This window comes from Saimiri boliviensis, chromosome 3 (genome assembly GCF_048565385.1).
Source record: "Saimiri boliviensis isolate mSaiBol1 chromosome 3, mSaiBol1.pri, whole genome shotgun sequence".
NCBI lineage: Eukaryota > Metazoa > Chordata > Mammalia > Primates > Cebidae > Saimiri > Saimiri boliviensis.
Window position 1 is genome coordinate 48751753 of NC_133451.1, and position 14458 is coordinate 48766210.

General features: G+C 38.9%; 1 protein-coding gene and 1 pseudogene across 3 annotated transcripts in view; one reads left to right on the forward strand and one right to left on the reverse strand.

Annotated features, from left to right (window-relative positions):
* SCFD2 (sec1 family domain containing 2) overlaps positions 1-14458 on the reverse strand; it is a 435739-nt gene that overhangs the window by 206166 nt on the left and 215115 nt on the right. The window lies entirely within an intron of this gene.
* LOC101042399 (methionine aminopeptidase 2 pseudogene) lies at positions 3566-4991 on the forward strand (annotated as a pseudogene).

A 14458-nucleotide genomic window follows, 5' to 3' on the forward strand; every position in this document is an offset into this window, starting at 1 on the left:
TCCTAGAACAGAATGAGGATATTACGTAGAAACTAAGGAAATCTTTAAAAAGTCCACACTTTAGATAATAATATTGTATTGCTACTTGTAAATGTACCATACTAATGTAAGATGTTAATGACAGGGAAAATTGGATTCGTGATATATGGAAATTCTGGATTAGCTTTGAATTATTCTGTAAATGTAAAAGTATTCTAAAAAACAAAGTTTATTTAAAGAAAACAAAATCCATGCCAGCTGCAGAGCTTGTGCTAATCGTTACTGCAGAATATCATCACATAACACAGATGATCTGACATTTCCTCACAGTTCCATTCTCCACAGCTCATGGAGTGATAAGCACAGCCTAATTAAGAGATCTGGTGCTAAAAGAAGAATTCGAGTGGCTGGCAAGATGACCAAATAGTAACAACCGTGGTCTGCAGCTCCCAGTGAGATCAATACAGGTGGGTGATTTCTACATTTCCAACTGAGGTACCCTGCTCATCTCATTGGGACTGGTTAGATGGTGGGTGCAGCCCACGGAGGACAGGCCAAAGCAGGGTGGGGCATCGCCTCACCCAGGAACCACAAGGAATTGCTAACTCCCTTCCCTAGCCAAGGGAAGCCGAGAGGGATTGTGCCATGGGGATCAGTGTACTATAGCCAAGATACTACACTTTTCCACGGTCTTTGCAACCGGCAGACCAGGAGATTCCCTTGGGTACCTACACCACCAGGGCCCCGGGTTTCTAGCACAAAACTGGGTGGCCATTTGGGCAGACACTGAGCTAGGTGCAAGAGTTTTCTTTTTTTGTTTTTTTGTTTTCATACCCCAGTGGCACCTGGAATGCCAGTAAGACAGAACCGATAACTCCCCTGGAAAGGGGGGTAAAGCCTGGAAGCCAAGTGTTCTAGCTCAGCAGATCCCACCCCTATGGAGCCCAGCAAGCTAAGATCCACTGGCTTGAAATTCTCAATGCCAGCACAGCAGTCTGAAGTTGACAAGGGATGCTCAAGCTTGGTGGAAAGAGGGGCATCACAATTACTAAGGCTTGAGTAGGCAGTTTTCTCCACACAGTGTAAACGAAGTCACCAGGAAGTTCGAACTGGGTGGAGTCCACTGCAGGGACCCAAAGCCACTGTAGCGAGACTGCCTCTCTAGATTCCTCTTCTCTGGGCAGGGCATCTCTGAAAGAAAGGCAGCAGCCCCAGTCAGGGGCTTATAGATCAAACTCCCATCTCCCTGGAACAGAGCACCTGGGGGAAAGAGTGGCTGTGGCTGCAGCTTCAGCAGACTTAAACGTTCCTGCCCACTGGTTTTGAAGAGAGCAGTAGATCTCCCAGCACAGCACTCGAGTTCTGCTAAGGGATGGACTGCCTCCTCAAGTGGATCCCTGACCCCCATGCCTCCTGGCTGGGAGACACCTCCCAGCAAGGGTCAATGGTCACCTCATTCAGAAGAGCTCCATCTGGCATCCGGCAGGTGCTCCTCTGGGATGAAGCTTCCAGAGGAAGGAACAAGCAGCAATCTTTGCTGTTCTGCAGCCTCCACTGGTGATACCCAGGCAAACAGGGCCTGGAGTGGCCCTCCAGCAAACTCTGGCATACCTGCAGCAGAGGTCCCTAACTGTTAAGAAGGAAAACTAATAAACAGAAAAAAATAGCATCAACATCAACAAAAAGGATATCCACACAAAAACTCCATCTGAAGGTTACTGATATCAAAGACCAAAGGCATATAAATCCATGAAGATGAAGACAAACCAGTTCAAAAAGGCTGAAAATTCCCAAAACCAGAATGCCTCTTCTCCTCCAAAGGATCACAACTCCTTGCCACCAAGGAAACAAAACTGGATGGAGAGTGAGTTTGATGAACTGACAGAAGTAGACTTCAGAAGATGGGTAATAACAAAGTCCTCTGAGCTGAAGGAGCATGTTCTAACCCAATGCAAGGAAGCTAAGAACCTTGAAAAATGGTTAGAGGAATTGCTAACTAGAATAACCAGTTTAGAGAAGAACATAAATGACCTGATAGAGCTGAAAAACACAGCACAAGAACTTCATGAAGCATACGCAAGAATCAATAGCCAAATCGATTGAGCAGAAGAAAGGATATCAGAGATTGAAGAACAACTTAATGAAATAAAGCATGAAGACAAGATTAGAGAAAAAAGAATAAAAAGAAATGAACAAAATCTTCAAGAAATATAAGGCTATGTGAAAAGACAAAACCTACATTTGATTGGTATACCTGAAAGTGACAGGGAGAATGGAACCAAGTTGGAAAACACTTTTCAGGATATTATCCAGGAGAACTTCCCCAACCAAGCAAGACAGGCCAACATTCAAATTAAGGAAATACAGAGAACACCACAAATATATTCCTCAAGAAGAGCAACCCCAAGACACATAATCATCAGATTCACCAAGTTTGAAATGAAGGAAAAAATTTTAAGGGCAGCCAGAGAGAAAGGTCGGGTTACCCATCAAGGGAAGCCCATCAGACTCACAGTGAATCTCTTGGCAGAAACCCTACAGGCAGAAGAGAATGGGGGCCAATATTTGACATTCTTAAAGAAAAGAATTTTTAGCCCAGAATTTTATATCCAGCCAAACTAAGCTTCAGAAGCAAAAGAGAAATAAAATCCTTTACAGACAAGTAAATGCTGAGAGATTTTGTCACCACCAGACCTGCCTTATAAGAAGCTCCTGAAGGAAGCACTAAATATGGAAAGGAAAAACCAGTACTAGCCACCGCAAAAACATACCAAATTGTAAAGACCATCAATTAGAAGAAACTGCATCAATTAACAGACAAAATAACCAGCTAACATCATGATGACAGGATCAGATTCACACATAATAGTATTATCCTTAAATGTAAATGAGCTAAATGCCCCTATGAAAAGACACAGACTGGCAAATTGGATAGAGTCAAGACCCATTGGTGTGCTGTATTCAGGAGACCCATCTCAAATGCTAAGACACACATAGGATCAAAATAAAGGGATGGAGGAGTATTTGCCAAGCAAATGGAAAGTAAAAAAAAAAAGCAGGGGTTACAATCCTAGTCTCTGATAAAACAGACTTTAAACCAACAAAGATCAAAAAAGACAAAGAAGGGCATTACATAATGGTAAAGGGATCAACACAACAAGAAGAGTTTACTATCCTGAATATGTATGCACCCAATATAGGAGCACCCAGATTCATAAAACAAATCCTTATAGACCTAGGGAGAGACTTAGACTCCCACACAATAATAGTGGGAGATGTTAACACCCCACTGTCAATATTAGAAAGATCAATGAGACAGAAAATTAACAAGGATATTCAGGACTTGAACTCAGATCTGGACCAAGCAGACCTAACAGACATCTATAGAACTCTCCACCCCAAATCCACAGAATATACATTCTTCTCACCACATCACACTTACACTAAAATTGACCACATAACTGGAAGTAAAACACTCCTCAGCAAATGCAAAAGAATGGAAATCTAGCGAACAGTCTCAGACCACAGTGCAATCAAATTAGAATTCAGGATTAAGACATTCACTCAAGGCAGTTTCTCAGGCAACATGGAAGGTGTGGAGGAGGTAGTGGCCTCCAGGAGACACCTGAATGGCCACCTGGCAGATGACAGGAAACAGGGAGCTGCCTCAATGGCTGAGGAAGCAGCCAAGATGAAAAGACAGAAGAAGAAGAGCACAGGGGCTCCTGCAGCAGGGCGACAGGAACCTGATAAAGAATCAGAAGCCTCAGTGGATGAAGGACCAAGAGAGCTGGAAAGACAGGCATTGAAAGATAAAGAAAGAGATGAAGATGATAAATGGCGACGGAGATGAAGCAACTGGAAAGAAGAAAAATAAGAAGAGAGGACCAAAAGTTCAGACAGACTCTCCCTCAGTTCTAGTATGTAACCTGTAGCCTAATGGTGTATTTCCCAAAGGACAAGAATGTGAATGCCACCCACACAAGATGGGTGAACAGCTGCTTAGAGAACTACAAGTGAAGAAAAGAAAACATTAGATAAGGCTAGCAAAGAGATTTGGAATGATTTTCGAGAAGCTGCAGAAGCACATTGACAACTTAGAAAATAATGTACTGAGCTGGATCAAGCCTGGGATGACAATGACAGAAATCTGTGAAAAGTTGGAAGACTGTTCACACAAGCTAATAAAAGAGAATGGATTAAATTCAGGCCTGGCATTTCCTACTGGATGTTCTCTCAATAATTGTGCTGCCGATTATACTCCCAATGCTGGTGACATCAACAGTATGATGACATTTGTAAAACAGACTTTGGAATACATATAAGTGGCAGGATTGTTGACTGTGCTTTTACTGTCATTTTTAATCCCAAATATGATACATTATTAAAAGCTGTAAAAGATGTTAATAACACTGGAATAAAGTGTGCTGGAATTGATGTTTGTCTGTGTGATGTTGGTGAGGCCATCCTGGAAGTTATGGAGTCCTATGAACTTGAAATAGATGGAAAGACATATCAGGTGAAACCAATCCATGATCTAAATGGGCATTCAATTGGGTAATACAGAATACATACTGGGAAAACAGTGTTGATTGTGAAAGGAGGGGCAGCAACAAGAATGGAGGAAGGAGAAGTATGTGCAATTGAAACCTTTGGTAGTACAGGAATAGGTGTTGTTCATAATGATATGGAATGTTCCCATTACATGAAAAATTTTTGATGTTGGACAAGTGCCAATAAGGCTTCCAAGAACAAAACACTTGTTAAATGTCATCAATGAAAAATCTGGCACCCTTGCCTTCTGTCACAGATGGCTAGATCGCTTGGGAGAAAGTAAATATTTGATGGCTCTGAAGAATCTGTGTGATTTGCCCATTGTAGATTCACATCCACCATTATGTGACATTAAAGGATCAAATAACAGTGCAATTTGAACATACCATACTGTTGCGTCCAACATGTAAAGAAGTTGTCAGCAGAAGAGATGACTATTAACCTTCGTCCAAAGCCACCTCAACACCTGCATTTTCTAAGTTTTGTTGGAAAATGTAACAGAATTAATTTGAAACATATTGCCTGATTTAACAGTGGACCCATGTAATACTTTTATCCATGTTTTAAAAAGAAGGAATTTGATCAAAGGCAAACTGTTTAATGTAATTAACCAAGGAAAAAGCTTTCATGACTTTTAAATGTTAACTGTTTTTCCCCTTCCTGTCTAGGAAAATGCTGTAAAGCTCAAATCAGTTAGGAATGACTTATATGTTTTGTTTTGAATACATAAGAGATAACATTGGAATAAAGGGTGCTGGAATTGATGTTTATCTGTGTGATGGTGATGAGGCCATCCAAGAAGTTATGGAGTCTTATGAAGTTGAAACTGATGAGAAGACATATCAAATGAAACCAATCTGTAATCTAAATGGGCATTCAATCCATAATCTAAAGGGACATTTGGATATTTATATTACGATATTCCGACTTGAATGCTTTGAATGACTACATCCAGTTCTGCACCTCTGCCCTCTGGTGTTGCTTTTTAACCTTCCTGGAATGCATTTTGGAAAAAAATAAACACATTTTCAGATCTGAGAGTTACGTCTCAATGTCTGTGGTTACAATTCTGGATAGGATAAATAGCTAAACTTAATGTAGAGAAATGCGGACATTCTGAAATGTAGACCTCAACACTGAAACTCTTCCACGATAGTGGCTAAAACAAGTTCTACATATGCATAAAGAGGGACAATAATCTTTTCTTCATAAATATACAGCTTTAGGAATATTTCACCATTCTTTATAGGACATATTAATCCTTGTCTTTTTTTCCCCTGTCACTGGAAAAATGTACTAATTGAAACATGACTTAGTAGGAACATTGTGCTAACTCAAAACCTTGATTTAGTAAAAATCTCAATATTTAGATCCTTTGTCCAGTGGTGATATTTATCATGGAATGTATTCAGCTTGCTCAGAAAACCAAAGGGGCATTAAAGCCTCAAAAGCAAAGAAAGAAAAAAAAAAAAACTTCCCATGTTTGGATCTTGTTCTAGCTAGAAAAATTAAATTGAAATTATTGGGCGTTTTCATTCGTGAGGCAAATGCTGTAATACCCTGCCCTTTGACAGGTTTGGATTCTTAATATTGCTAGTGGTATTTCATGAAGGGAGGTTACAGTTACTTTCCTTATAGTGGCTAAGTGTATTAAGTTGAATGGAATGATGATAATATTAATTTGTTTGAACTGAGGCCTAATACTGATTCTTTAACAAATTGCTTGAATTCTTATATGTAAATAATTTTATGGGAATGTTCCGTCATAATTTCTAAATCATTTTAAACCAAGGTAGACTTAATTTGTACATGTTTCAGTACAATGAGATTTTACTGCCTCTGGGATGCTATTTAATTTACATTTGCTGAACATTTTTATCATAGGAAGAGAAACCTATGACTTCTGTACCCAGATCATCTATTACATTAAAAAGCTGCTCTTTCAGCAGATGATCTGACTGTACCTTTAAAAAACCCCACAGTCTCAGCCCAAAATATCCCTAAGCTAATAAGCAACTTCAGCAAAGTCTCAGGATACAAAATCAATGTTCAAAAATCACAAGTATTCCTATACATCAATAACAGACAAACAGAGAGCCAAATCATGAGTGAACTCCCATTCACAATTGCTACAAAGAGAATAAAATACCTAGGAATACAACTCACAACCGATGGGAAGGACCTCTTCAAGGAGGACTACAAACCACTGCTCAAGGAAATAAGAGAGGACACAAACAGATGGAAAAACATTCCATGCTCACAGTTAGGAAGAATCAATATCATGAAAATGGCCATACTACTCAAAGTAATTTATAGATTCAATGCTACCCCCATCAATCTACCACTGACTTTCTTCACAGAATTAGAAAAAACTACTTTAAATTTCATATGGAACCAAAAAAGAACCCATATAGCCAAGAAAATTCTAAGCAAAAAGAACAAAGCTGGAGGTATCACACTACCTGACTTCAAACTATACTGCAAAGCTACAATAACCAAAACAACATGGAACTAATACCAAAACAGAGATATAGACCAATGCAAAGAACAGAGGCCTTGGAAGTAACGCTACACATCTAAAACCATCTGATCTTTGACAAACCTGACAAAAACAAGCAACGGGGAAAGGATTCCCTATTTAATAAATGGTGTTGAGAAAACTGGCTAGCCATATACAGAAAGCTGAAACTGGATCCCTTCCTTACACCTTATACAAACATTAACTTAAGATGGATTAAAGACTTAAACATAAGACCTGAACCCATAAAAACTCTAGAAGAAAACCTAGGCAATACCATTCAGGGCATAGGCATGGGCAAAGCCTTCATGACTAAAACACCAAAAGCAATGGCAACAAAAGCCAAAATTGACAAATGGGATCTAATTAAACTAAAGAGCTTCTGCAAAGCCAAAGAAACTATCATTAAAGTGAACAGGCAACCTACAGAATGAGAGAATATTTTTGCAATCTATCCATCTGACAAAGGGCTAATATCCAGAATCTATAAGGAACACAAATTTACAGGAAAACAAAAACAAAAACAAAAACAAAAACAAATCCTATCAAAAAGTGGGCAAAAGACCTGAACAGACTTCTCAAAAGAAGACATTTATGCAGGCAACAAACATATGAAAACAAGCTCATCATCATGATACCATCTCACACCAGTTAGAGTGGCGATCATTAAAAAGTCAGGAAACAACAGATGCTGGAGAGAATGTGGAGAAATAAGAACGCTTTTACATTGTTGGTGGGAGTGTAAATTAATTCAACCATTGTGGAAGACAGGGTGGCGATTCCTCAAGGATCTAGAACCAGAAATACCATTTGACTCAGCAAGCCCATTACTGGGTATATACCCAAAGGATTATAAACCGTTCTATTCTAAAGACATATGTACATGAATGTTTACTGCAGTACTGTTCACAATAGCAAAGACTTGGAATCAACCCAAATGACCATCAATGATAGCCTGGATAAAGAAAATGTAGCACATATACACCATGGAATACTATGCAGCCATAGTATTCCATGGCATATGAGTTCATGTCGTTTGCAGGGACATGGATGAACTCATCAAAACGGACTAGTTCATGTCCTTTGCATGGACATGGATGAAATTGGAAACCATCATTCTCAGCAAACTAACACAAGAACAGAAAACCAAACACCGCATGTTCTCACTCATAAGTGGGAGTTGAACAATGAGAACACATGGACACAGGGAGGGGAACATCACACACTGGGGCCTACTGGGGAGTGGGGGGCTAGCAGAGGGATAATATCAGGAGAAATACCTAGTGTAGATGATGGGTTGATGGGTGTGGCAAACCACCGTGGCACGTGTATACCTATGTAACAAACCCGCACGTTCTGCACATGTATCCCAGAACTTAAAGTATAATAATAAAAAAAGAATTAGAGTGAAATACTAATAATAAGACATAGTATTACAGAACTTTCTGGCACATATAATTTCACTTCTTTCAATGTCGTAACTTTGTTTTGAATTATTCTGAGTTACATTTATCTTCAAGTTGGTCATCTTTCAAGCAAAACGTTGTGATACTTCAGTAGAAATTACAACAAACCATAGCCTAAATATTACTTGATTAGGAGAGCTATTCTGGAGCACACGTTCCTGGAAACTAAGATAGTTTCTGGACATATAATTGAGGAGTGAAAGGGTAATTAATTGTGTAAGCTGAATTTTTGCATTTCTTCTTCCCAAAGCCCACAGTAACATTGCTAATTTTATCATTTAAAAATTTTCATCTTTGAATATACTGAGTTTCTGATTGTATTATCTGAAAATTTTATTACTAACTATATTTCAAGAGCACTTGTGATTGATAGCTTATGCTGAAATATCAATGCTATACAAAGACTTAGATAAAATATCATTCATTCTTCTATTACTGAGGGTATTAAGGAGTAACTGCGTTCTTGGCACCATGAAACATGCATTTGAGAACAGCAAAAGAAGTATGAAGAATGAGTTCCTGATTCTCAAGGAGGACAGACTGCAAAGAGGAGCAGGGAGTTAGCCAAAGGTAAATGTGCTTAAAACGACAGCAAATGAAGGTCATTTAGGACTGGTAGAAAAAGGGTGAGAAGTTTCAGAAATCTGTGGATACAGAGCTAGGCCTGGGATTTTCATGTCAATAGATGGAATGGAAAAGAGTTTCACAGAAGGACTTTGTGGTTCACATTCTGAATCACTCTGATACACTGCTTGAAATAAACATTACTCAAATGAAGCTTGATCAAATGAATGCCTAGAGGAAAACAAAGGGAAAAGAGAATGAAAAGTGGAGTGTTGTGAGGAAGGAATCCGGGTAAACTAAGGTGCCTTAACTAAATCTAAACATCTTACGTTACAGAAGACTCTAGCCTTAATGCATAAATTAATGTAAATGAAAGCATTTACATACAATTTTGAACTTTGATAGCTCATTAATATAAACCCAACTGGATTTATTGTGTAGCTGGTATGGCTCTAAGGTAAGCAGAGAACAGTAAGTCATGACATCTGCCATCAAAAGGCCTATCTGCAAAATGCCTTTGCACCAAGTAGAAGCCCTAAAACTTTGCATCCTTTCTCCAATACAGGGACATAAAATAATGCTTCTCAAAACATTTGACTGAATAATGTGCCCATGATAGTTAAGAACACAGGTTTTAAAACAGGCTCAGGTTTGAATCACTGGTTTGCCACTCAACAGCTGAGCGCTATTATTTCTCCAAGCCCTAGTTTCCTCACTGAGAAAATGGGGCTAATAATAATAGATTCCTCAGGGGATCTTGGAGGATTATCCCATCAATCTCAAAGCCCTGTTTCTTCACTCTACCCACTTCTCTCAACTATTACAGCCTAAATTAAGCCTCCATCTTTTCTAGCCTACATTAGGACAATGGCTTCCTCACTGGCATCTCCTTATGCATTCTCTACCCCCATTCCCACGCCATCTATTCTCCACACTAGCCATAGGATCCCAGCTAAAATACAAATCTGGTTATGACTCCCACTTAAAACATTTTGCTGGCTTCTCATAGCTCTTCTGATGAATACTAAACTCTTTGAACTGGCATACAAGGCCTTGAGTTACCGTTTTCTCTACCACGTTAATCACATTTTGTGTTTCCATCTACTCCCCATCCCAATCCCTTTGCCTTTTGCTTCAGAATTCAACTCACACATTGCCCCCTAAGAAACCCTTTCCTGACTTCAAGACCAGCCTGGCAGATCTTAGTGCCACCCCTCAAATATATCTGGTTTTCTTCTTTCAGGCACACAGTAGAACTGCACTTTTCCTAGCCCCTGTAAGTTAGGAGGGACCATGACCCTTAGTTTGGCCAGTGAAATATGAGCAGAAGCTACTGTATTACTTCTTTTCCTGTTCTGAAAAGGGCCAAGTGCTTGTTAGCGGCAGCTCTGTCCGCTTGTAGAAAGGGGGACAAAAATACTGATAGAAAACAGAACTCTCAGCCTACTTCTCATGGACATGTAGCATAAGCAAGAAATACATTTTCATTGTTTTAAGCCACTGAAATTTCAAGGTTGTTTGTTATTTCAAAATAATCTGTCCTACCCTGACTGGTAGACTTAAGTTAGAAACTCCACTAGAGGCTGGGCATGGTGGCTCACACCTATAATCTCAACACTTCGGGAGGCCGAGGCGGGCGAATCACGAGGTCAAGAGATCGAGACCATCCTGGCCAACATGGTGAAACCCTGTCTCTAGTAAAAATACAAAAATTAGCCAGGCATTGTGGCATGCACCTGTAGTCCCAGCTACTTGGGAGCCTGAGGCAGGATAATCCCTTGAACTTGGGAGGTGGAGGTTACAATGAGCCAAGATCGTGTTTACTCCAGCCTGGCGACAGAGTGAGACTTCATCAAGAGAGGAAGAAAGGAAGGAAGGAAGGAAGGCAGGAAGGAAGGAGGGAGGGAGGGAGGGAACGAAGGAAGGAAGGAAGGAAGGAAGAAAGGAAGGAGGGAGGGAAGGAGGGAGGGAGGAAAGGAAGGAAATAACTGGAAGGAAGGAACAGGAAGGAAGGAAGAAACTGAAAGGAAGGAACAGGAAGGAAGGAAGGAAAGAAGAAAGGAAGGAAAGAAAGAACTCCACTAGAATGTTCTTCCAACTAAGAGTCTTCTCTGTGACAGTTTTCACAACTGCAGTAACAAAGTATATGTGAGTTATTTGTTTCATGACCTCCTCCTACTAGAATGTAGCCTCCACCTGGGCAAGTTTGGTCTTATTCACTTTTGGAACCTTAGCATCCAGCACAGTACCTGACATAACTCTCAATAAAAACTGGAAAAATGAGCATATTTATTATTGGATAATGTGTATAAAGTGGCTATAAAACAAAGTATAAAACAAAGATATAGAAAGTGGTCAATAACAATGAGGCATTATTTCTTCTCATTGTTGTTTTTAGTATAATTATTACGTAATCACAGTTCATTAAAGGCAGCTTAGTATAATGGTTAGGAGCCAGACTCTGAAACCAGATTCCCTGAGGATTCGAATCCTGGCTCCACAATTTACTAGCTATGTGACCTTGGCTGAATTACTTAAAGTTTCATTTCTTTAATTTCTTCATCTGTAAAGTATGGGATAAGAATTGTACATACCTCATGGGTCTGTCATGAGAATTAAATGAGTTAACTGCACCTAAAACTATGCTTGGCACATAGTTAGCACAATGTTAGTTTTTGTTCAATACACACAAATATGCACACAGACCACACAGAGTATTAACATAAAAGGGAGGTTAGCAGCTTCTGCTGAACTACGTATCTCCAAAACAGATGAACAGGGAGGTTCTGGGTACAGTGAGGTTACCATACTCCACCTTTTCTCCTCCACTGAATGCAGTTAGAAAGAAAAGCGGGGCAGAGTACATGACCCCAGAATGCAAAAGACCATACTTTGAAGTCTCAGTATCCTGCTGATGAGTATACCATTCTTCTTGTTTTCCTCCCAGCCTGTACTCAATACAGCCCAAAGCTAGAAATTTGATTTGAATAAGCATGGATTTCCCATCAGAACCTGTTGGAGGCCAGAACGAAGTAGAACAACATTTTTTAAAGGTTAAAAGAAAAGAAATACATTCAGTGAAGACATTTTTCAGGATTGAAGGTGGTGTAGCTATTTTCAGATGAAAGAAAATTAAGAGATTGTTATAGGAAGTTCTTCAGATAGAAGAGAAATTATATCAGAAGAAAACCTGGAACATCAGAAATAAAGGAAGAAAAACAGACATAGTTTTAAAAATGGAAATTGAAAATTATCACATTATCTAACAGAGTTTTTAATGTATATAAATGTAGCATATGAGAGAACTATAGTATAAGGAGAGTTAGATATACATGAGTAATGTTTCCATATTCCACTTGAAGTAGTAAAATATTGACTGTAAATAGACCGTGTTGAGTATGTATATTCTAATCCCTAGAGCAACCTCTAACAACGCTATACAACAGAAATAGGCAAACATGATATGTTTTAAATGGAGCATTAACAAAATGTTTAAATAACTCCAAAGAAGGCAGGAAAAGGAAAACAGAATAATGAAAATTAGAAAATATAATCAGAAGACAAATTATAAAATGGTAGATCTAAATCCAAACATTTCAATAGTTACAATAAATATAAATGGTCTACACACACAGAAGACAGAGATTATAACTGAATTTTTACAAATGAAAGCAAATTAGATACATAGACAAATTGGAGCACAAGAAGGAGAAAACAGTACAGTTAGGAGATTTAGAAACACAATATTCAAGAAAAAAACTGAAAGAACATAAGATTAACCCAAAGAAAAAAGACTGGGTCAGGGTATCTTTAAATTTTAAAAAATGTACAGTGAGAACCTGTTCTTTACTCAGTTCCAGGTCCATCCTAGAAGCTTCCACACACATGGAAGTGGTACAAAATTTGCTTTCATCTTGAGTTCTAGAAGGCAGAATTAATGCCAGTTGGAGACAGATCAACTGCTGTAAGAATACAAAGAGAGAGAAGGCATTCCTGTCTTCTCATTGGAGGTATCTTCCCTAAAGCTGAAAAAAGGCTGAAATTTGGGTGATATGGAAGAAACTTGAGAAAAGGAAAGGCAATCACATTAGTATTTTAATCTTTTACTTTATTACTGACAATTGGATATGGGCTGACATGGTTTTTCTACTTTAGGCTTCAAATTTATAATTTTTTCCTGACATATCTATTTATCGTATGGCAATAAAGAAGACCATAAAACTCTCTTCTTCAATAGATGTGGAAAGACACTGACCTTCTAAAAGGGTTAACAATGGGGTGCCTGTTCCAGAATAAAAATAAAATACTGCAGAAATTTTTCACTACTTCTTATTGTATAGAAGACATACGATGTTTTGATCTGCCTAGCACTCATCCTCCATTTTTCTGGTATCACTTTTTCTTTTGGGTACCTACATCTCTTTTACTCTGTCCATGATCACTGGATGGGCTTATTTCCCCTCTGCCTCAAGGATAAAGATGTGACCTTGACCTGGCCAATCAGAACACAGGATTGGTTCAGAGATGGGAACATCATTAACCATAGCTATTCAGAGTTAATACCAGGACACTTATTTGAGCAACCAGAAGAGAAATTCCTTTTGTTTTCACTTGTATATGAAGATGAAGGATGTATATTAGTCAGGATAGAAAGGATTATAATAAAATGTTAAAACCTCTGTGACTTAGTGAAACAAAAATTCTCCTTTACATTAAATGACCATATGGACAAGCAGGGAAGCTCTGTTCATTGAAGTCACTCATGCATCTAAGCTGCTGAAGGCCCACCCCATCTTGATATATGCTTCAATTTTTGCCATGGTAGGAAGAGGGGGCCATTAAATAAATAATGTTGGCAAAATTAAATCACATTGCCACACCTTCTTCAATTACACAAGACATAACAGGACATATTACACAGAAAAGCACTTGCAGAGGTAAAGGAATATGGAGTCTTGATAACACTGTCTGAGCATCTGAATCCAATTATACCTGAAGCTGGATGGCCTTGGATGGTTGGGTTTTGTGAACCAACGAATATGATTCATTCAGTTGGATTTTCTTTTACAACTGACAATTAAAATAACCTGAGTCACATTCTTCTCAACAAATAACAGCTAGCACAGTAAGTTGAGGTTTTGAGGGAGACTGTAGAAGGCAGATGGATGTTAACATAACCTTGAGATGCCAATAGGTCTCCAAGCAACCACAGAGCCTCTAGGTACCATTACCTTGTCACAGATATGCTGGAATTCTGTATGCAATAAAAGTTGAAGAAGCTGATGAAGAAAGAAACCCAAAGATGCATGATTTCTAACTGGACCTAGACAAAACGTCTGCATCTTATCTGACAGACCCTGAGAAATAGACCCAGGAG